Source organism: Lithobates pipiens, unplaced genomic scaffold, assembly GCF_037356315.1.
Source record: "Lithobates pipiens isolate NorthernLeopardFrog02 unplaced genomic scaffold, aLitPip1_a1.2 Scaffold_18, whole genome shotgun sequence".
NCBI lineage: Eukaryota > Metazoa > Chordata > Amphibia > Anura > Ranidae > Lithobates > Lithobates pipiens.
In genome coordinates, this window is record NW_027507758.1 from 58,096,580 (window position 1) to 58,122,184 (window position 25,605).

Below are 25,605 nucleotides of genomic sequence, written 5' to 3' on the forward strand. Positions count from 1 at the left end.
GATGGAGGCTCCAATGGCGAAAAAGGAGCAAGAGTGAAAAACACAGGCAGCAAGAGAGTTGGGTATAAGGCCACGTTCACACGCCAGTAAAGGATAGTAAAAAAAAAGACCCTTGACTTCCCACCTACACAATAACAATGTGCATACACAGGATGCAAAGTTTCATGACGCTTTTGGCAGATGGCATGCCCAATAAAACTTGATGGGACCATGCCACAACCATGGCTATGGATGTTGCAACACACTAGTTCAGTGTTTTTCAACCTTTCTCCAGTTAAGTCACAAAGGGTTCACACTCTCGAGGCATTCCTTCGTATAATGTAAAAAGCTAAATTAAGTTTTACATAATGCAGATGCGTCAACACACACAGGATGCTCATTGTTACAGGTGATTTATTCTTCCAAAGCAAATACATTTGCACACCGGCACTGACTAGTATTCCAATGTTTCTCTTCTCCCTCAGTTTCTCTCTCTCACTCAGCTAATGTGACCGTAGTGCTGATGGAGGTGTGTGGGGGGTGCAAACAAGGATGCTGTGTAGGCACCCAACGTCCTCTTTATCAACCGATGATGTCATTAGTTGTTAGGACACCAGTGGCTGGAAGGTTGTAATGGAGCACAATGAAAATCTGTGACTGTGTAACTAAAAGGCAGGCTTGATCCACTCGCTGGCTTGTATACAATTTTGGGGAAATTTTTTAGGAATTTTGCCAAGCACCCCTGAAGAAGCCTGAGGGCACCCCATTGTTCCTGGGCACCTTGGTTGAAAAAGCCTGCCCAGTTCAATGTAAAATCCCTATTTGGGATAGAAAAAAAATCAACCCGAGCACTGAAAAAAAAAAAAAAAAAAAAATAATGTGCGCAAGAGGTGACATTATCGCCAGCTGATGACCCGTAAACTGGCTGTCGGGGGGTTCCACCACAGATTTTTTTTCAGATTGCTGTAAAGTCTGCCACCCACATGAAAGAGCCCCTAATACCTTTTATATTGCAGGGAGTTGTTATTTAGGATTTTTCTGCAGATTGACAAGGTCATGTTAAAAAGTCAGCAACGGTATCCCTGTTTTACCTTTACAGATTCCATTTAACCACTTAAGGACCATCTCACGCCAATATACATCGGCAGAATATCACGGCTTGGCACAAGCATGTACAGGTACGTTGCCCTTTAAGAGCCCAGCCGTGGGTTACGCGTGTGCCGCCGGCGGCGCACTCGCGACCCAGTCCCGAGCTCCGTGACCATGACCGCGGGACCCACGGACCCTATCGCCTCTGGTGTCCCGCGATCGGGTCACAGAGCTGAAGAACGGGGAGAGATAAGTGTAAACAAACCTCTCCCCGTGCTTCCTAGTGAGCCTGTCACTGATTGTCTGTTCCCTGTCATAGGGAACGACGATCAGTGATGTCACAAGCCAAGCCACGCCCACCTACAGTAAAAAAACACACATTAGGTCACACTTAACCCATACACTGCCCCCTAGTGTTAACCCCTTCACTGGCAGTGACATTTTTACAGTAATCAATGCATTTTTAATCGCACCGATCGCTGTATTAATGACAATGGTCCCAAAAATGTGTCAAAATTGTCCGACGTGTCCGCCACAATGTCGCAGTCATGATAACAATCGTTGATCCCTGCCATTAATAGTAAAAAAAAAAAATTATAAAAATGCCATAAAACTATCCCCTATTTTGTAGACGCTATAACTTTTGCGCAAACCAATCAATAAACGCTTATTTTACCAAAAATATGTAGAAGAATATGTATCGGCCTAAACTGAGGGGAAAAAATGTTTTTAGATATTTTTGGGGATATTTATTATAGCAAAAAGTTAAAAATATAGCTTTTTTTCAAAATTGTCGCTCTATTTTTGTTTATAGCGCAAAAAATAAAAAACGCAGAGGTGATCAAATACCACCAAAAGAAAGCTCTATTTGTGGGAAATAAAGGACGCCAATTTTGTTTGGGAGGCACGTCGCACAACCACGCAATTGTCAGTTAAAGCGACGCAGTGCCGAATCACAAATCCTTTATCTGCAACATGGTCCGGGGCTTAAGTGGTTAAAGCGGAAAGTACCAAGTGATCCTATTCATTTTAAAAGGTTCTTCAGAAACATTTCAGTAAATAAAAATAAAAAATTATATTATATAATATAATATATATATATTATATATAGCCATTTAGCAGCCATTGTTGAGGTCACTACGGATTCCATGATGGGTCTCCACTGGCTGGTTGTGGTGATGCCGTCATTTTCTCTTTCTCGGTCTTACGACAACCTGTGGCTTTTCTCTGTAGAGCTGCTGATAACGTATTGCCAGGCAACACAAACAACTGAACACAGTGGGTGATGCAGGACTCCTATACACGTACAACACTTATCTACCAATGTGGATCTGCTCCCTATTAGTATGTAGCCCACCACACTAGAGAGGACACCACAAGAGTCCAGGAGACCAGCTGATGACAGCAAGTCACATGGTCCATGCCCTGGTACAGGCCACAAGACCAAGGGGAGGAGGCCTCTGTCATTTTACCTAATTTGTCTGTTATTATTTGGCATATATATTTTTGCATAGTATGACTTGTGTGACTTTTATTTGATCCAATACCATTTCCAGTGATAGGCCTCACAAAACAGGGATGTGAAGTTCTGCATTTAAAGCACAACCCCCCCCCCCCCAACACTTCTTGCCTTAAGTTTTAGAATAGTGATGGGTGAGAACCCTATCAGGTTTTTATGCTGTGTTTGACTCTGGGGTCATATGGACAAAAAAACACGCGGAAATGTTTTCTATCAGAAGTCCATACCATTCCCCACTGTACTATAAAATGTGTTTTCATTGATGTCTTGGTCACCATTGGAGAGTTTCCCCATCACTTCCTATCCTACTGACCCAGGGACAGGAAGTGACCTGCGTTCTTGCACATCGAAACAAGTGCAAGTACAACATTGGGGATGATTTACTAAAGTGCAGTTGGGGGGGACTCTGCAGACTTCTATCATCCAGCCAATCCAAATGTGAAAGCAAAATTTATGTTTTTTTTATTTTTCTTGCATGTGATTGGGTATTCTTTGTAAAGTGAGGCTTAACCATTTATTAAGCTCTAGAGCAACTGCACTTGCAATGTGCACAGTCTATTTGCCTTAAAAAAACATTTTATAACAATGTGCAAAAATCAAAAATACAAAGCGCATGAAAAAGTGAAATGTGAACCAATGTACATGTATTTCTGATGCTTAGCAGTGACTTTTTATGTTTGGTATGTTGTGAAAAGGCCTTATAGTTTTGGATAGAGTTTCTAAACCTCAATATTAATTCCTTTACACAATGTTCTTCTGTCCCTCATAATTCACATTCACATACAGTCCCATGAGGCATTGCAAGGCTGACATTTAAGAGCAAGACTCCCAAAGGCAATGGCATGATGGGACTTGTAGTGTCGCAACATCTGGAGGGCCACCAGTTTGAGACCCCTGCTTTAGATCTCCTACAAGTTAATGTAGAGTCCATACAAGTTACTGTATATCTCCTACAAGTTACTGTAGAGTCCATACACTTTACTTTAGATCTCCTACAAGTTAATGTAAAGTCTATACAAGTTACTGTATATCTCCTACAAGTTAATGTAGAGTCCATACAAGTTACTGTAGAGTCCATACACTTTACTTTAGATCTCCTACAAGTTACTGTAGATCTTCTACCTTTGAAACATGCAAGTCAAGTCAAAGTTCTCTTTGAAGCTCCAGAAATATACAGGATGTGTGTGTTTTTATGTACAGTACAGTCTATAGATTTATACGGATTCTGCGCCAAGAGCTGTAAAATGTACGAGTATTAGAGCACAGAAGACCATATAATAATACAAGACTGCACGTTAAAGAGGAAGTAAACCCGCCCAAAAAATTTCCATTTTAATAATCTTACTCTAATACTGTACATCAGCCTTCATTCTATTTATGTTATATCGCAAAACGAGCGCTGTAAATACCTTTTTTTCTCTTTTACAAAATATCCTCCTTCCGGGTATCTCCCGCGCCATTTCAAATTCGGGCTTTGACGTCCGTTCCGGACGTCATTTCCGCCCTTAGTTCGATTTCACTCCGGAAATCTCGCGCATGCGCCGTAGCGTCAATAGAGATCCTAACCAAGCCTCGATCTCGGTTGCCGTTACTAAGGCAACAAAGCATTCATTCCCCTGCGTGACGTCTTCAGTCACAAGGGGGAGTGTCAGGAAGAGCAGGGATAGGATTACAACGCGAGACTTCTCCTCTGCCGCAGTGAGGAGAATGCCTCGTAATAAAAAAAGGCAGAGAGGCAGGAAGATGAAAGTCGGCAAGACAGTATACGCCGCATTCGCACGACCACACAGCGCAAGCGCGGCTGACGTCACGGAAACGTAAACGGCGGTTTTTACGAAAATGTGACAAGTAAGTTCACTTTCTCAGGCAGCGATCAGCTGCCTGAGAAAAGTATTATCTAACAAGCTAAACATGTTTAGGAGGGTTTACTTCCTCTTTAAAATGCTTTACTAAAGGCCACTGAACTCCAAGGTGCCCTCTATTATCTGTTCTATTTCTCAGAAAGGAATGCCCCGATTTAAAAAGCTTCTGCTTTAGAATTAAATTCCTGGTAGATTGCAGTGTTAATTTCATCAACTAAAATATTTCCGTTATAATTTTTGGCAGCTGCATGTTTTCAGTGAGGAAAACGAAACGAAAATCAAATTTAAATGAAGTAAACTTATGAAAACGATGATGGAAATCAATTCCAATTTTCTTCAACAAAGGGAAAGGGAACTAAAATGTGGGGAGGGGGGCTTTACCCACCTGAACTTTTGCTTTCTTCGGAGCTCCGCCAGTCTGTTAAAGTCCCACCCCCCAGACTCTATCGGCAAGCTGTATTGGCTGAGAGATTGCGGCTCCCTCTGTCTGCCTGCTGCCTGGGAGTTCTGGAACAATGTCCTGCAAACCACACATGGAGTATTTCCCCTTCCAGCAAGGTAGCAGTGCTTAGCACTGGGTAAAATACAGCCTCCCCAAACCAGTTCTCTGCCCTGTGCACTCCCATTTACTTCCCCATCCCCACTACATGTTAATAGATTTTTACTCCAGGAGTATATAATAAGATTAACAATTCTAGAGAATGCTTAAATAATGCATTACAATTGAGCAAAACCTATTTGATTTTAGTGGACTAAAATGTGCTGGAGATTTACTAAAGGCCACTGAACGAAAAACAATTCAGGAGAATAAAATACGACTAAAAAACTAAAATGGCATTTTCGTCAAAAGACTGATTAAAACTGAATCCAAATTTGACATCGCTATTAACAGTGATAAATATAATATGAAACAGTAATGCAGTAATGTGTTTATTACAACAACATTTTAAAGGAATAGTCCACTGCCTATGCAGGTAAGGGGTACCTGTAGGTAAAAACAAAACGTGCAGCTTTAACCAAATTAGAAAAATGCTTTTGCTATAGGTGTAGGCCATTTATGTACCTTCTAAAGCCTAGCTGAAAAACTCCCAGACATGGCAGGACAGGACAAAGTCATCTCTGGAAGATTTTCGGGAGGTATGTAAATGGCTTACACCAATAGCAAAGGCATTATTCAACTTTGGTTAAAGCTGCACGAAAAAACAATGCCCCATTGTTGGTATCATTGGTAGGAACTGTGCCCCATCTTTGGTGTCATTGGCAGGAACTCTGCCCCATCTTTGGTGTCATTGGGAGGAACTCCGCCCGTCACTGGGAGGAATGGTGCCCCATCATTGGCATCATCGGGAGGTATTCTGCCCCTTCATTGGTGTTAGTGGTCAAAATATACAAACAGGATATTTGGGGGGCACACCCTCAGGCCGCGTACACACGGGCGGACTGTTCGTCCAACTTTGTCCGCTGAACAGTGTTTCAGCGGACAGTCCGCTCGTGTGTGGGCTTCAGCGGACAGTTTCAGCGGACAGTCTGACGAACAAAGTTTTTCGGAATTTCCGTAAGACTATCCGCTGAAACTTGGTTTGAGCGAACAGTCCGCTCGTGTGTAGGCTTGTTCGGCAAACTAAGTCTCGCGCATGCTCAGAAAGAATTTACACGGCGAAGGTTGCATTGCAGTGTATCGGACGCCGAATTTCTCGTCCCATCGTACGTGCCGTTCACGTCATCGCGCAAGTTTTCAGCGGACTGTTCGTTCGTCGTGTGTGGTCAAGTCCGCTCATGCAAATTTTGAACGGACTGTTTGTCAAACTGTTTGACGAACCTAGTTGGGCGGACAGTCCGCCCGTGTGTACGCGGCCTAAAAGATGCATTAACGATGGTGCAGCCATAAGACCATAAAACAGAAAAAAATATTACAGCGCCACATGCCCCTTTTGGGCAGGAGCACCACACTCCCTCATCAGTGCCTCTGATTAGTGTCCACCTGTGTCATAGGTGGAGCCCTTTAATTTCCCATATAGAGTAGTGTATGTCTCCCATGGTTCAGAGAAGCAGGCTTAAGCACCATATAGCAATATGGTGTGACCAAATCCCCACATTTTTTGAAAATGTTCAGGTGTTTTAAATAGCCTTGCAGGAGATAAATGTATTTTTTGCATGTGTGCACTGTAATATTTTTTTTTTGTGGTGAAAATATGTCCTATTGTTGGTATCGCTGGATGAAAATAGTGCCCCAAGGGCTGGATAAAATCAAGCAAAGGGCCGCATCTGGCCCCCTGGCCACAGTTTGGAGACCACTTATAAAGTATGAGCTGGAGTTTGGCTTCAATTTGTCAGTGTATTCAAAGCTGCTAAAACATTTAACCTCCCCTCCCCCAAGACTGACAATGCCGCAGCCCCTGTGCTACTTCATCAAATGTAGGGGTAATCGAATACAGAAGGTGTGTTACTGGCAGGATCACCGGGTGAAAACATAAAAAAAAAAAAGAAAACGAATGCAGCCAGCACATCTAATGACTGGTAAACTGCAAAATAATACATTTTTGGCTTTGGGTTTAATACTGCTTTAACTTTGCATGGGGTTGCATATACACCATTGCATTCTGCATCCAGGGTCAATCATGCATGAGCGATTACCTGTGAACAGCCATGGGTGCTGTCAATGGGGCTTTTTCCACCCATAGCTAACTGCTGGGAATCCCATAAAGTCCCCACGGGTAATCCCAAAATGCTCCATTTAGAGGTATGAATGGGGCCTAAAGCCTCATACACATGATCGGACTTTGTACAAACTTTCCCATGGATTTTTGAATTTGGCGAGAACTTGTATTGCATACACACGGCAGGACTTTTTCAGCCAACTTTCACCAAATCACGTGGTCAAAAAGTTTGTCCGTTCGCACAGCCAACAAAAGTCAGATGAAAAACTAAAAAGTTTGTCCGATGAAGCGTACACACGGTCGGATGATGCTTTAAAACAGCTAATTTGTATGTTTGTTGTCAAAAAGTCTGATCGTGTGTACGGGCCTAAAGACAGACTTTTCATTTAAATGTAAGCCTGCACACCACAACATATGCATTATACTTCATATATGTAAAGTGCTGCGTAAAATGTTGGAGCTATATAAATACCTGTAATAAATAAAACGATATTTCCAGCATACTGGTGTGAATGTACAATATATATATATATATATATATATATATATATATATATATATATATGTGTGTGTAAAGTGCTGTGTAAATTGACAGCTCTATATAAGTACCTGTAATAATAAATAGGGAATTTGCACTGACAATGTAATCCAATTTATTATTGTGTGAAGACTTTTTCAAACATAGGACATGCAGCAGCAATTTGGTGTAAGCCAAACATGTTAAATGACAGGTGTACATTTTACTAAACTTTACCTAACTCACTCCCACCCTATTTACTTACCTATCTCCGTACCACAACCTCCTCCAGTATCTACAGCCTGCCCCATAAAAATCTACAGAGCCTTAACATGTGGCCCATTCATGCCTATGGGGGGCTATGTGCACAGGCATCAGGAGAGGCTACACTTCGGCAACAGAGGTAAGTATGCAGCTGGGTGGGGGGAAATTAGTGAAAGTTTTGTTCAATGTAAACCTGTACTTTAAGGGATTTTCCATTTCGATTCATGTGAGTGCACAGAATTGCATTTTTTTGCAGTGTTTGGCAGGTTTGTTGTCAACAAGAATTTCCTTTGTGAGTGGACAATCTTTTTCACAGTGCGCCCCATTCACAGAGTGCTGTGCGACTCGCGCATGCGCAGTAGGAAACGGGCAGTGAAGCCGCAAGGCTCCACTGCCTGTTTCCCTTACTTGGAATGGCGGCATCGGGATCTGAGAGCCAAGGGACATGTTGGCCTTGGGTGGCCAACATCGCGGGAACCTTAGAAAGGTAAGTGCTTATTAAAAGTCAGCAGCTACAGTGTTTGTAGCTGCTGACTTTTACATTTATTTATTTTTTCGCTGGTCCACCCCTTTAAATGGACAAGCTAAACGAAAGGCCCGTACACACAATACGAAAATCGGAAATGAAATTTCATCCGAAGAACGATCTGCCGATTTTTGGATCGTTAGTGCGGGGCTTTCGACAGCCGATTTGCATTTTTCGTCTGACAAAAGTTGGATGTGCAGACTATAACATTTTGTTTTCATACGTGAATTCAATGTCTGATTTTCAATTAACCACTTTAACCTCCCTGGCGGTACGATTATTTAGGATTTTAGGTGCTAAAAGCGGTACAATTATTTTGCATGAAAATTTGGCGTTTTATATTGTAGTCCTGTAATTCTTAGCAATAACTCACTTAAATCTGTCCAAACCAGAGTCTAGCAGACATCCCGGGTATGATAAAGTTTGAAAAATGAAATCATAAATTATAATATAATAAATAACTATAAATAATTATACCAAATAATAATATAACAATAATAAAAATTATTCAATAATGTAATCAAATCAAAAACACTGAAATTTGCTCAGTTGCAGAATTGTCACTGTCATTACTTTTCAGTATTTGATGACGGATCTCCCCACAAATCGCTATCGCTCAATTGTGCGAGTGATTCCAATTTATTATCGCTGTTTTCTAGCTGGTCTAAAATCATTTTTGATGTAAAGTGACAGTTTTGATTGCTATGGACAATCTCCAGTTTCCAGGCATAAAAAACAGTTTTTATAATATAAAACTGCATGCAGGGCACTGGGCAGACCACTAGGGACAAAGGGGATGTGAAATTATTACATACAGAAGTGTAATCTGTAAGATTACATTATACTGTATGTAATGTGTGTGTTTCACTTTTTGAATTTGGTGCCAATCTCCGTCCCCGTGCGTCGCAATGCTCACAGGGAACGGAGATCGGCTCTGTGATGAATCGAGCGGAGGACGAGCTGCTCATACAGGGGGGACATTGCTGGATCCAAGGGAGAAGGTAAGTAAACCTCCTCCTGGATTCAGCGATGCGGTCCTGAGTCTGGCTCGGGGTTACCGCTTTTGGTATAAAACTTCCACCCCGAGCCAGACTCAGGAATACCGCCAGGGGGGTTAAGGACCGAGCCTCTTTCTGAGATTTGTTGTTTACAATTTAAAAACTGTTTTTTTACTAGAAAATTACTTAGAACCCCCAAACATTATACATTTTTTTTCTAACACCCTAGAGAATAAAATGGTGGTTGTTGCAATACTTTGTGTCACACCGTATTTGTGCAGCGGTCTTACAAGCGCACTTTTTGTGGAAAAAATACACTTTTTCTAATTTGAAAAATAAGACAACAGTAACGTTAGTCTATTTTTCTTATGTGAAAGGTAATGTTACGCTGAGTAAATTGATACCCAACATGTCCCGCTTCAAAATTGCGCCCACTCGTGGAATGGCGACAAACTTTTACCCTTAAAAATCTCCATAGCCAACGTTTAAATAATTCTACAGGTTGCATGTTTTTAGTTACAGAGGAGGTCTAAGGCTAGAATTATTGCTCTCACTCTACTGATCACGGCGATACCTCACATGTGTGGTTTGAACACCATTTTCATATGAGTTTGCTACTCACGTATGTGTTCGCTTCTGCACGCAAGCTTGTCGGGATGGGGCATGTTTTAAAAAAAAATAAAAATTCTTATTTATTTTACCTTTTATTTTGTATTTTTACACTGTTTTTTTGAAAAAAAAATTGTGTCAATTTTATTCCTATTACAAGGAATGTAAACATCCCTTGTAATAGAAAAAAACATGACGGGTCCTCTTAAATATGAGATCTGGGGTCAAAAAGACCTCAGATCTCGTATTTACACTTAAATGCAATAAAAAAAAAAATAATAATTGTCATTTAAAAAAATTATTAAACAAAATGGTCCTTTAATAGCTATGGCCAGGAAGTGACATTTTGACATCGCTTCCACCCTGCATTGTTATGGAGACGGGTGGGGGTCATCTTCCCCTCTCTCATCTCCATGCCCAGCAAGGGTAAAGATCCGATCGCCTCCGCCGCTGCCAAGGGCTCCAGTAAGCGGCGGTGGGCACCGGAGAGTGGCGGGGGGGCCCTCTCCCCCACCACCGATAAAAGTGATCTTGCGGCGAATCTGCCACAGAGACCACTTTTATCTCAACCGGACCGCTCGCTGAAGAAGAGGATACCGGGGGGTTATGGCAGCTAGTAATCTGTTTAATCTGGGCGGTTTTATTAAAATACAACCCCAATTCCAAAAAAGTTGAAAAAAAAATCAAAGAAAACAATGGTTTGCAAATCTCATAAACACATGAATAGTATCTTTCGCTAGAAAATGATTTAGAACCCCCAAACAATGTATATATTTTTTTAAAGCAGAGGCCCTAGAGAATAATATGGTGAGTTTTGCAATTTTTTACATCACGCAGTATTTGTGCAGCAGTTTTTCAAACACAATATTTTGGCAACAAATACACTTTTTTTTATTTTATTATTTTAATGGAAAAAAAGAAAACACAACACATAACCCAATTTTTTGTAAAATATAAAAGAGGAAGTTACACTGAGTAAAAAGATGCCTAACATGTCACGCTTTAAAATTGCGCATGCCCATGCAATGGCAAAAAACAACATCAATTTTACTATTCATAAGCAACGTTTTTAAAAGCCTTTACAGGTTATTACTTGAGATTTACACAGGAGGTCTGGTACTAGAATTACTGTCTATGATCTGACATTTGTGACACCCCACATGTGTGGGACGATCGCTGTTTGCGTGTGAGGGGGACCAAAGCGCATGTGAGCCTTTGCGTGCATTTTTTTAATTATTCATTTATTTATTTATTTTTTCACTGTTGCTTTCATTTATTTTTTTTGCTCACTTTTACTGCTGTCACAAGAAATGTAAACATCCTTATGACAGTAATAGGCAGTGACAAGTTCACTTTATGGAGAGATCTGGAATCTACCCTAAATCCCTCCTCTGCTCTTAAAAGCATTCAAAAACGCCAAGATCAGTGTTTTCTTAATGCTGTAGGTTTTCAAAAACTGGCATCAGTGGTTTCCCAGTAAAACAAAAGTGATGTCATATCATCGCTTCCGGGTTACTATTACGAACAGCCAATTACGATGCACCGGCTGGCCTCTTGGGTCCACCGGTGGGACAGGAGAGCCAGAGAAAGCCGCAGAAGGCATCCTATCCCACTGATTGTAATAGCAATCAACTGGCTGGTGAGCCGCTCCGATTGCTATCACAACAGAGCCGACCGCCGCCTCTAAAAAAACTACTGGCATCATCCCAGTGCAACCACCGAAAGTCCAGCAACATAAAGGAAGTGGTAAAACTGAGAAAATGTTCAATTTTAGGGAAAAAAATAAGATCATTTTGAAATTGATGGCAGCAACATGTCTCAAAAAAGTTAGGACAGGGCAACAAAAAGCTGGAAAAGTAATTGGTACTAACGAGGAAGAGCTGGAAGAATATTTTGCAACTAATTAGGTTTGTTGGCAACAGGTCGGTAACATGATTGGGTATAAAAAGAGCACCCTAGAGAGTCATATCATATGATCGCTTGGAAAGCGGTATTTTTCGTACGATTTTCTGATCATGTGTGCGGCCCATTAATGAGCCCTTAATTCTGGAGCAGTAGAAGATCGAGACTCAGGATCTTCACATTCTCATCCTGTAGAGCTAATCAAATTTACCTTTTTTATGCAGTGGGTTCTGACTGTCTGCTGAGTGTTCACTGGAAATATATATATATATATATATTATTTTTTTTAATTATTATTATTATTTATTTATTTATTTATTTATTTTGGCAGTGGACAAGTCAGTAGGGCATAGATTGGTGTCGGTAGTTTATTTTTAGTATTATTTATATTTAGTATTATATCTTTTCTAATATATTTTTTTTTTTTACAATTTCATTTTTTTTTTTTTTTTATACAATATTACTTTTTATTTCTTACAATTTTTCAGAAGCCCCATTATAAGGCTTTGGTGATGTCTCACTTTTGAGACAGAGGAAGGGACTGAGGACAAAGATTCCCCAGTCTTCTTCTCTGCAGCCAGGCAGCATGGGGGAATCTGCACAGTACAGGGTGATTGTGCCCAGGCACACCTGGCACCCCATGTGTGCATGCCTATGCTGATATCATACAATAACCTAAAACAGATATGTACACTTTTTTAATCCAGCAATCCACATCACCTCCCAGGCAAAGGACATGCAACAACATACGTATTAACATAAAAAAAAAACGCATGGCATTACAAATTTGGTTTAGAGGGAGAAACGCGCTCTATAGAAGAAATGTTTAACCACTTAAGCCCTGGAAAAATATACCCTTTTTTTTCCAATACAGCACTGCGTTATTTTAACTGACAATTGCGAGGTCATGTAACGCTGTACCCAAACAAACTTTATGTCCTTTTTTCCCCACATATAGAGTTTTCTTTTGGTAGTATTTGATCACCTCCACAGCTTTTATTTTTTGCACAATAAACAAAAAAGAGCAACAATTTTGAAAAAAATATATATATTTTTTACTTTCTGCTATAATACATATCCTAAAAAAAAAATATAAAAAAAAATGTATTCATCAGTTTAGGCCAATTTGTACTCTGCTACATATTTTTGGTAAAAAAGAACGACAATAAGTGTATATTGACTGGTTTGCGCAAAAGTTCGGTAAAAATAGTGCCACTTTACCGTCGTTTTAACCACCGCTGCAGCAGCGCTTTGCCGGCGGTATAGCCGCGCTGCCCCATTGATTTCAATGGGTAGGAGCGGTGAAGGAGCGGTGACTACAACGCTCCTTCACCGCTCCAAAGATGCGGCTACCAGGACTTTTTTCACTGTCCTGCCAGCACACCGATCCAGTGTGAAAGCCCTCCGGCTTTCACACTGGAGTGAAAGGGGCGGTTTTTTTTTCAGGTGCTACACAGGTGGGATTTTTAGCGATGTAGCTCCTGAAAACCGCCTCGGTGTAAAAGGGGCCTAAGTGACACTTTTTTTTTGGTGACCAGTGACACTAATACAGTGATCAGTGCTATAAAAATGCATCGAACACTGTATAAATGGCACTGGCAGGGAAGAGGTTAACACTAGGGGTGATCATGGGGTTAAGTGTTCCCTAGGGAGGTGCTCTCTAAGGCTGGATTCACACCTATGCATTTTTTTGTGCGTTTTCAGCTTTGCAGAAACACACTACAGTCCATATAACATGGTTTCCTATGGGTCACGTTCACATCTGTGCGTTTTATGGAAAGGGCCAGGGATTTTTTTCTGGCTTTTGGTTCCATAGACTTCAATGGATGAAAGGCATGTATTGAAATGCAAAATGCACTTGCAATATGCAAACTGCAACCTGCATAGGTGTGAATCAGGCCTACCTGTCAGGGGGATGGGCTCACTGGGAGTAGAGAGAGATCGCTGTTCCTAAACAACTGATCTCTCTCATGTGCCCCTTTCAGAATGGGAATCCGCCTTGTTTACATAGGCAGACCCCCGTTCTGCCTTTCATCACGGTGATTGTGGTGGGCGCACGCCCCCGCTATATATAATGCACAGACTGACGTACAGGTAAGTTGGTTCTCGCAGCCTGGCCGCCCTGCCGCAGTATATGTGCGGTGGGCGGTCCAGAATCTTAAAACACATTACATAATCAATAATCTGTATAAGTATGTTTATCATTAAAGCGACACTAAACTCTGGTTTAGCCCAGGTTCACACTGCTGCGGGATTGAAATCGTGCGAGTTCAGCTGAACGATTTCATTCCTGCATGTCAGTCTGACGATTTTAGAGACATCTGTGCGGTTTCCTGCACAGATGTCTATTGAAACCGCACCTGAAATTGCCAAAAGTAGCACAGAAACTGCTTTTGGGAATTGGTGCAGTGCCGCAAAGTCGGCGTCACACCAATTTGGATTCAATTGCAGACAATAGCCGCCGATTTGGCATACGATTTGACATGTCATCAATGTGAAGCAGGGCTTAGTGTCACTTTAATATACATCATGTCCCCGTACTATATCACCACCTGGGAAAAAACGTCTAACTGCACTGTGCTGCCATTACACACATACTGTAAGCTTTCATTTTTTTAAATATAAAACGTAGTCTAAGTGATATTCTACAATAGAGGAAAAGAAGAGGATAAAAGGGACATCTACCAGCACGCCATCCACTGCCTGTTTGCTAGTCTCCTCTTTAGATTGTAAGCTCCTAAGAACAGGCAAACTGCACATCTTCTTGTTATGGTTTGTGCATTGAGCTTGAAATGATGTTCTCTACATTGGTTGTAAGATGTTGTATATACTAATGGTGCAATATATCTGCCTGTCTGTAGATTTTTTCCTCCCACCTGCCTATTATGGAAGTCGATATTTCGCATGACCGCAATTGTCAGTTAAAGTGATGCAGTGCTGAATCGCAAAAAGTGCTCTGGTCATTGGCCAGCCAAATGGTCCGAGGCTTAAGTGGTTAAGACTCGGTTCACACTATTGCGGTGTGTTAACACAAAGAGCACTGATGTGTGTTACTTTGCATGTTACTGTGTGTTATGTTAGGGTAACTTATTCATTTGAATGAGCTCACCAATGCACTAAAATGCAATACACAAAGCAGCGCAATGCCCAGTAGTGGGTTACAAGGTACGTTGGCAAGGTGTGCGGGGGTGCCATTAAAAATTAATAGCAATGCAGCACCCCACTATACAACATGCTTGATTACTTGTTTTGTGCGAACACACACATTTCTGTAGCACAGGTGTGAACCCCGGCCATAACCTCAGATTCCTCCTGTATTGAATTGTATTGTAACTGTACTGTCTGCCCTCATGTTGTAAAGTGCTGCGCAAACTGTTAGCTGTATAATAATAATAACGATTGCCAGCTCCTAGGACAAACTGTATATTATCCAAATTGCTTTATATTATGTATGTTACATTAATTACATTAAACTGTTTTTTAAATAATAAAAATTGTTATTATTATTATACAAAATGTACACAGCACAAACAGTTTGCGCAATGCTTTAATCCACCTGAAAGTGAGATTTTAGTGATAGATGGAGCCTGGAAAGTTAGATCAGCCTCTGACTTCTTATATGTCTCTGATATCCCAACAGGTTGTGCTCCCTACTATGATCCCTGATTCCTGTACTGTGTGTTCCAGCTCCTTTTGTTGAGTTCCTCATAGTAATATAAAATACAAAATCCTGTATAATAATAATAATAATATTAATAATACAGGCGGACCCCGGGTTACAAACAAGAAAGGGTCTGTAGGCTTGTTCTTAAAGCGGAGTTCCACCCAAAAATGGAACTTCCGCTTTAAGGGAGGCGATCCCCTGACATGCCATGTTTGGCATTTCATTTTTTTTTGCTGGGAGGCCGGTACCCTCTTTTCAGAGGGTCCCAGCTCCCACTTCCTCCCGGCGCACCGCTGCACCAGAAGGGAGATCACCTCTCCCCCCCCCCCCCCTCTGCAATCATCTGGGACACATCACAGGTCCCAGATGATTATCCGGCCAGTCATGGCGTGCAGTGCGGCTCGCGCATGCGCAGTGGGTGTCCGGCTGTGAAGCCACAGCTGGGCGCCCACACTTACAATGCCGGCTTTGCAGAGAGGAGGGGGAGACGAGCGGGGCTTTGCTCCCCCGCATCGCTGGACCCTGGGACAGGTAAGACCTCTTTCAAACTGGGGCGCTTTGCAGGCGCTACAGCGCTAAAAATAGCACCTGCAAAGCACCCTGAAATGGCCGCTGCTGTCTCTCTTGCTCGGGGTTAATTTTCAGTACCAATAGCGGTAATCCCGAGTCAAACTTAGGATTGCATCACAGTATCCAGGTACTTATCCCCCCCCCCCCCCCCCCCCGCTGTGTCCTCCGTCGGATCCTTCACCGGATGCATTAATGTTCCTGGGCTCCATTCCCTGCGAGCATCGCGACGCATGGGGGCGGAGCCCAGAGGCAATTTAAAAAAAGTACAAAAAAACATAACACACACAACACAACAATAACACACACAAAATCTGTAGATTACATTACTGTAGTCAAATCATTTCACCTCAGTTTTGTCCCTAGTGGTTTGTCCAGTGCCCTGCCTGCACTATATTATATATACTGTTCTTTCTGCCTTGAAATGTGAGAATGTCCATGGCGTCCAAAAAGTGTCGCTTTATGTCAAAAGCGGTTCTAGACCAGCTAGAAAACAGCGATAGTGAATTGTGGGGAAGTTTGTCATCAGACATTGAAAGTGACGACAGCGTCAATTTTGCGACTGAGCTCAGTGATGTGTGAACTTGGTGCTCTAATGACTGTGGTACGGCTCACACATCACTGAGCTCAGTCGCAAAATTGACGCTGACGTCACTTTCAGTGTTTGATGATGAATTTCCCCACAAATCACTATCGCTCAATTCTGCAAGTGATTCTAATTCACTATCGCTGTTTTCTAGCTGGTCCAAACCCGCTGTTGACGTAAAGGGACGCTTTCCATTGTTCTGTTTGTGACTTCCCATGTTTCAAAGTGTTCTATACCCGGGATGTTTACCCACTTCAGCCTCGGAAGATTTGGCTGCTCAATGACCAGGCCATTTTTTGTGATACGGCACTGCATCGCTTTGACACCCCTTTCACACCAGGGCGTTTTGCAGGCGCTATAGGGCTTTCACACTACAGCGGTGCGCTGGCAGGACGTCAGAAAAAAGTCCTGCCAGCAGCTTCTTTGGAGCGGTGAAGGAGCGGTGTGTTTAGCGCTCCTCCACCGCTGCTCTCCATTGAAATCAATGGGGCAGCGCTGTAATGCCGCCGGCAAAACGCTGCTATTGCGTCGTATTGTCGGTGGTTTTAACCCTTTCGCGGCTGCTAGCGACGCAAAGGGCCGACGCAAAGGGCGGTGTGGTGTGAAAGGGGTCTAACTGCCAATTGCGTTGTCGTGCGAAGCTGTACCCAAACAAAAATTTTTTCCCACAAATAGAGCTTTCTCTTGCTGGTATTTGATCGACTGCGGTTTTTATTTTTTGCGTTATAAACAAAAGAAGAGCAACAATTTTGAAAAAAACACAATACCTTTAACTTTTTTCTATAATAAATATCCCACCTTTTTTATGAAAAAAAATAATTTTTCCTCAGTTTAGGCCGATATGTATTCTTCTACATATTTTTGGTAAAAAAATAAAATAGAAAACGTCTACAAAATAGGGGACAGATATATGGCATTTTTATTATTATTATTTTTACTACTAGTAATGGCAGTGATCTGCGATTTCTATTGGAGGCTGCGATATTGCAGCGTACAAACTGGACACTTTTGACACATTTATGGGACCACTGACAATTATACAGTGATTATAGTGGTATAAAAATGCACTGATTACTGTATAAATGTCACTGTCAGGGAAGGGCACACTGGGGCGCTTTGCAGGTGCTACAGTGCTAAAAATGGTGCCTGCAAAGCGCACTGAAAGAGCCGCTCCTCACACACCAGTGTGAAAGCCCTTGGGCTGGCAGGACGGTAAAAAAAAGTCCTGCTAGCAGCATCTTTGGAGCGGTGAAGGAGCGGTGTGTATACCGCTCCTTCACCGCTCCTGCTCATTGAAATCAATGGAGCAGCATGGCAATACCGCCGGCAAAGCGCCACTGCAGCAGCGCTTTGCAGTGGTTTTAACCCTTTCCCGGCAGCTAGCAGGGGGGAAAAGCGCCCCGCTAGCAGCCGAATACCATCGCTAAAATGAAGGCAAAGCAGCGCTAAAAATAGCGCCATTTTACCCCCACCACCCAGTGTGAAAGGGGTCTAAATGTAGGGGGGATGGGACTGTCTAGGAGGAGAGGGAGAGATCAGTGTTCATACTTAGTATGAACATCCGATCTGTCTCTACTCCCCTGAAAGAACAGGGATTTGTGTGTTTACACACACAGGTCCCTGTTCTCACTCTGTCACGAGCGATCGTGGGAGCCTTGCATCAGCTCCGGCACACGAGCACGAAGAGACGTAAGATAACATCGTTTCGCCCCCAGCTGTGCCATTCTGTCGCAGTAAAACTGCGGCGGCTGGTCGGTAAGTGGTTGCTAAACCAATATGCAGTGTCTAGTATTACAGTGACTAGTAATATTGAACCCATGTTTGGACACATTTCAGTGTTTTTGATTTGATTACATTATTGAATAAAATTTATTATTATGTTTTATAATTATTTATAGTTATTTATTATATTATAATTTATGATTTCGTGTTTCAAACTTTATCATATATCTGTGTATATAGCATGTTACAGGCAATGTGTAAAATCAGGCATTCTATAGAATGCTTAGGAAATGTATGAAGTGGTGAATTTCACACATTGCCTGTAACATGTTATATACACACACATATACATAAACACACATACACATTTATTTTCAGCTTACAAAAATTGTCCTTGGAATTTTTGGTGAGGGGCAAGGTGGGGATAGGTTGCGACACTGATATAATATTCAGTGGAATGAAATTATGGGTAATATTAAAAAGAGTTGAATGTGCTTTTCACTGAACATTCACTGGTGGTGACTCAATTACTGCCACTTGAAACACACATGTACCAGAAAATTGCCCCAAGTCCCGGAACGTACACTGTATATATATATATATATATATATATATATATATATATATATATATATATATATATATATATTATTATACAGGATTTATATAGCACCAACAGTTTACGCATCGCTTTACAATATAAAAAGGAGACAATACAGTTATAATACAATAAAATACAAGAGGATTAAGAGGGCCTTGCTTAGGAGAGCTTACAATCTATATATATATATATATATATATATATATATATATATATATATATATATACCGGTATATATATATATATATATATATATATATATATATATACATATATATTCACGTACATACAGTATGAGAAATTTAAAAACATGAGTAACATGCCTGGGTATTTACTACATTGCTTATACTGTATGTACGTGAATATATATATAGATATATATAGATAGATAGATATATTTAAAGATATTACATGCAATGTGTAAAATCAGCATTTCATACATTGCTGATTTTACACATTGCCTGTAACATATAAATGATATAGTATATGTATATGCAAACACAATACTAATTCCTACGTGTACACACATGATTAATCCCACAGTTAGAATATAAATCTCCTCAGCTCTGCCTCATTTCCCGCCTGTCTAATATATGGAACCCAAGCACTGTGTATTATTTTATATGATCCCTGTCATTGTAATGGATGGCTTACATTTGCTGACAAAGTAAACTCACATTAATTCTCTCTCTCCAGATTCTCCATAGATTTAATTAAAACACAACATCTTTTTCACCGTTGTGCACTTTGGCCTAAGCGCTCACACACACGGGTGCAACGAAAGTCGCTTTCAGATTTGGACTTTTTTTTTATTTTATTATGGATCTGAACACAGGTCACCTAATGCCAATGGAGTTGATTTACTAAAGGAATTTTCCCCTTAGCTTAGTGAATATGGGGAAGCTACCCCAACTTCTATCATCCAATCATTGGCAAGCAGTAATACAGGTCATATCCAGCCTAGATATGAGTATTTTACTTACACCCATGAGAATGAGCCCCACCACTGACCTCTAGACACACACAGCATAACATCTGTTTTAGGAAGAGTTTAGCCAATGTATATAGGACAGGTCACGCTTTCATGCTTAGACTTGGGCATATCATGCAAATTTAAACCAATTTATTAATCAGTGTTTCCCTATCATACGTTGACAGTAAAGAAAAAAAAATGTATATATATATATATATATATATATATATATATATATATATATATGAAAAAGAAGAGTTTGGAACTTTAAATGAGATGCACAAAAACAGCTGGCAATTGGTACATGCATAAGCATTTCTTATAAATACATATATACATACATACATATATATATATATATATATATATATATATATATATATATATATAGAGAGAGATATATATACAAATATATCTATATATATAGATCTATCTATCTATAGATAGATAGATAGATGCATGTGTTGCGTTGTAAGTGGATGTGCATTTTTACATAACACACCAATGCACTTGTATGATGTGAAGAGTGCACCCCGGGGTTGATTTACTAAAACTGGAGAGAGCAAAATCTGGTGCAGCTGTGTGCATGGTAGTCACTAGCGAATCAGCTTCTAACATCAGCTTGTTCAATTAAGCTTTGACAATAAGCCCCTGTTCACATTGGAGCAATTTGACATGTCAAATTGCACGCTAAATCACAGCCTATTGCCGTTAATAGCACTGTCCCAATCGGTGCGACACTGACTTTTGTGGCGCAGCAACGATTTCTAGAAGTAGTTTCTGCACTACTTTTGGTGACTTCAGGGGCAATTTTAATAGACATCTGTGCATGAATCCGTACAGATCTTTCAAATCGCCCCCGAACTTGCACTGGCATGCGGGTTTGAAATTGTTTTCAAACCTGCCTTCAGTGTGAACCTAGGCTAAAACCTGGAAGCTGATTGGCTTCCATGCAGAGCTGCACCAGATTTTGCACTCTCCAGTTTTAGTAAATTGATCAAACAGTTGTTTTCTCATCATACTTGCATTGAGTCTGCATTTATCAATGCAGTCTCAATGCACCTGGTGTGAATGAGCCCTTAGACAAGCACATCAGATTTGGCCGCTGCAGGTAGGCAGCTTAAACGGCAATGTTATAAAGCCTCACTGTTTACAGAAAGCTGTTAACCAATATCGGTACAAGTTTCAGTTCTGTGAAGAAACGGTAGTACCAAGGGGAAACCCAAAAAAATACAGGGAGGAGATATACACTCCATGCTGATAGTGACCCTTGTGGGATGGCCAGAAAGTTAGAAGTTGTACTTTGTACCTCCAGCGGTCCTTGTTGGACGCAATATACTCATGTGGACCAGGAGTAAATAAAAACATTCAAAATCAATATGCAGGCCCCCAACGTCATCACATACAACACACGTATTTTTTTTTTTTATGGGGGGGGGGGGGGGGGTTAAAAATAATTAGTATATATTTTTTTTTTTTTGTATATTTTTTTTGCAATGCACAGGAGAATTGGGCCAGTCCATGGCACAGTGACAAAGGTCAGAAGCTGGCGGGTTACATCTCCAGCTGGTCCCTCATATCCTTGGCCAACTCAAGTGGTGACATCTTCACATTGGCCAACTCTACTTGGCCACCAGATCAGCCACGCATCTCCACTAATCTGGTGATGAAAGAAGAGGTCTCATCACCGCTAACCAGGACATCCACCTTACTGTCACCAGGATTAAAACTTCAAAAATATTCAGATAATATAAAAAGAAAAAAAGAAAAAACAATATGGTGCATAGGCTAACGGATAGCATGCTTAGCTGGAATAAACCTTTTATATAACATTATATAGGAATCAAAATACACAAGAAAAAAAGAAATACACAAGAAAAAAAAAAAAAAAACAACTGGTCTGATTATTTCCATTATCAACCTAAAAGTTCTCAAATGATCTCACTAAACTGTAATCACCGTAACCGATAATTATGCAATATTATCAAAACCATCATTGTGACCTTTTACGGTTTATTCAAAGTTTCTCAGTATCAGAACACCAATACCATTGTTATGCACTAACCAAAGTATGGTGACCTACATACATGATAAACTTTGTCACGGTTATTATCAGGGCTTCCATGGAATTTTACAGGTGAACTTATCCACAGAATATTACAGGTAAATATACGTCCAATATTCTTGGTCAATATACATCGCAACATAAGTCTTACACTGGATTTATCAAACAAATCACCTATTTGTATACATAATCTCAACATTTTTCGCCCATTTACTAAAAGCATTATATTTTATACCACTCAGTTCAAAGACTTTGACAGGTTAACAAAATAAGAAAAAAAAATGATATATATATATTTTTTCCATGTAAATGTTCTATATTCACATGCATAAAAAAATATATATGTGTGTGTATTCTATATTTATATATATATATATATATATATATATATATATATATATATATATATATATATATATATATATATATATATATATACACACACACATACACACATAAATACATAAAAGCAAACAAATACATATTACACATGGGCAAGTATATATATATATATATATATATATATCACACTTTACTTTAATAGAGTATTTAAATACGCACATCAATAAATAAACACATATACATACATTTAATATATATATATATATATATATATATATATATATATATATATATATATATATATATATATATATATATATTATATAAATGAAATAAATCTCAATAATGAAATCAATATAAATTGTACATGCACACTTTTTTTGCTACCTAAACTCAGTTATATATAATGACTATTATCAGGCCCAAAAGTAATTACAAAAAAAAATTACAAAAAAATTAAAAGACAAAAAGCTTTAATTGGCAAATCTGTCATAACTTTTTAATATTTTTTTTTATTATTATATCTATCCAGTAAAAAAGCACAGTTAAAAAATGCAATAAATGATGTTATTAATCAGTGAACACATGCATTCACCAAAAATCTATACACACACAAATGCCAAATAAAATAAATAGCTGCTGGACACTGCATCAGAAAACTCTGGGAGGGCATGTCCGGTAACAAAGTACAGTAAATGCAATAAATGATATTAATCGGTGAACTGTTATCTACGTTCAGTAAAAATCTATACATATACAAAAGCAAAAATAAATAAATAAATAAAAAAGCTGCTGGACACTGCACCAGAAAACTCAGCGAGGACATGTCCAGTAAATAACAAGGTATAAAAAATGCAATAAATGATATTAGTGAACTGTTACCTGTGTTCACCAAAGATCTATACCCACACACAAATGCAAACTAAACAGCTGCTGGACACTGCATCGGAAAACTCAGCGAGGACATGTCCAGTAATAAAGTACAGTAAAAAAAATTGCAATAAATGAGGTTAATAACCAGTAAACTGTTACCTGCGTTCAGTAGAAATGTATACACACACAAATGCAAAATAAAAATAAAATGTAAAAAAGCTGCTGGACACTGCACCAGAAAACTCTGGGAGGACATGTCCAGTAACAAAGTACAGTAAAAAAATTCAATAAACAAAGGTTATTAATCAGTGAAAAAAACAATAGAAAGCTATACACATACAAATGCAAAATAAAAAAATAAAAATGATTGCTGGACACTGCATCAGAAAACCCAGCAAGGACATGCAATGTGCTTTTGTCTGGCGGAATATCTAAATATAAAACAAGATAAAAATAAACGCTAAGTGAGTGTATAGGGAGGGATTCACACTCAGCACAACTGCCATTACCTCCGTCCTTACTACACAGCGAAAATCTCATTTAGTGGACTTAGAAAGCAGTAAAGAGTGACCCCCCCCCCCCCCACCTGTCAAATCCATGCAGCCTGAGCCAAGAAGGCTGTGCCCCTCCCCTCCCCCTCCCCCCTACACCCAGATGACAGCAACCTGGACTGCTGTGACATCAGGCAAAACCCAAGTCTTTTGAAATGAAAAAAAAAAAGAGAGTGTAAGCTCACTGGACAAATGCCAATGTCATCATGCCTGAATGCACAGAATAATGACACTTGCAGGTCCCCCCTTTGCCTTTTGCTGCCACAAGTGCAATCCAAGTGCAGCACCTGCACCCAGAACCCAACACCCAGCACCCAACACCCAGAACCTAGCACCCAACACCCAGAACCCAGCACCCAACACCCAGCACCCAGAACCCCGCACCCAACACCCAGCACCCACAACCCAACACCCACAACCCAACACCCAGCACCCAACACCCAGAACCTAGCACCCAACACCCAGAACCCAGCACCCAACACCCAGCACCCAGAACCCCGCACCCAACACCCAGCACCCACAACCCAACACCCACAACCCAACACCCAGCACCCAGAACCCAGCACCCACAACCCAACACCCAGCACTCAACACCCAACACCCAGAACCCAGCAGCCAGAACCCAGAACCCAACACCAGGAACCCAGCACCCAGAACCCAGCAGCCAGCACCCAACACCCAGCAGCCAGCACCCAGCACCCAACACCCAGCAGCCAGCACCCAGCAGCCAGCAGCCAGCACCCAGCACCCAGCAGCCAGCACCCAGAACCCAACACCCAGCATCGAATCCTCCACTAACTTTCCCCCTTCTCTCCCTTCTGATGATTGCACTGAAAATAAGAAGAAGTAGAAATGCATGGACTGCAATAAAGTGCAATAAGGGTGTGATAAAAGATCAGGATGTACCTTGTCGTCTTCTTCTTTTAGATCCAGCTGGGGAGGGATTGCTGGGGGGACATAGAAGGAGGAGGAGGAGGAGGAGGAGGAGGGAGAGGTGTGTTGCAGGATATTCCAGGGAACTCGGCTGCAGCTGCAGGAAGGGGACTCTGATATTTGGCCATGCAGATCTCTCCCTCCTGCCAAGCAATCTCGAAAGCAAAGCCAGTTCCTGAAGTTGGATGTAAGAGGGCCGGCCATTGGTGTGTGCGGGGCCTGCTCTTTATTGGTTACTGTACTCTGGCCCCGGATTGGCCTGGCCCTCTTCCCTGCACTCTGCTCTCTCTTCACTTTTTTTTTTTTTCATGCTGTCACTTTGTGATAGAGTTACCTTCTGATTGGCTGTCAGCGCTATCTCTCATCTGTCACTTCTTCTCTCTTCTGCTTTTCATGTAGTAGAATGTGGGTGGTGATTCCACTGAGACAGGAAGCAAAACACATATCAATCTATACAAATGTCACATAAGATTCTATATAAATACAAACAAAAAAGTAACACAAATATTTGTTCTTTGTAGATTGCATATTCTAATTCCTGTGTGCTGGCCATTCAGTAATCAATTCCTGCACCCCGGATAACAACTCCACTAATGGCACCCCAAACGCTGTGCGGTTCTGCTGCAATTGGCACGTGACGATTAACGCTGCAGTCGCGCAAACCAAATCACACGGTGCGTGTCGCCTCAAAAGAAGTTCTTTTAGGCGTCACGCCATTGCAGCGCCATTGCAGTGCGATTCATAAGATCTTTTGGGTGTCAGGCGTTGTGCGGTCTGGTTTGTGCGATTGCAGCGTGATTTGTCGC

At 40.8% G+C, this 25,605-nt stretch overlaps 1 protein-coding gene across 2 annotated transcripts in view; it reads right to left on the reverse strand.

Annotated features, from left to right (window-relative positions):
* TRERF1 (transcriptional regulating factor 1) overlaps nt 1-25,021 on the reverse strand; it is a 231,931-nt gene extending 206,910 nt beyond the window's left edge. Inside the window, exon 1 of one of the 2 annotated variants that reach the window (XM_077485709.1) lies at nt 24,773-25,021. The gene's annotated coding sequence lies outside the window, so the exon portion shown is untranslated. The remainder of the gene's footprint in view (nt 1-24,772) is intronic. The other variant, XM_077485708.1, reaches the window with a different exon arrangement.
* Between the last annotated feature and the right edge of the window lie 584 nt (nt 25,022-25,605).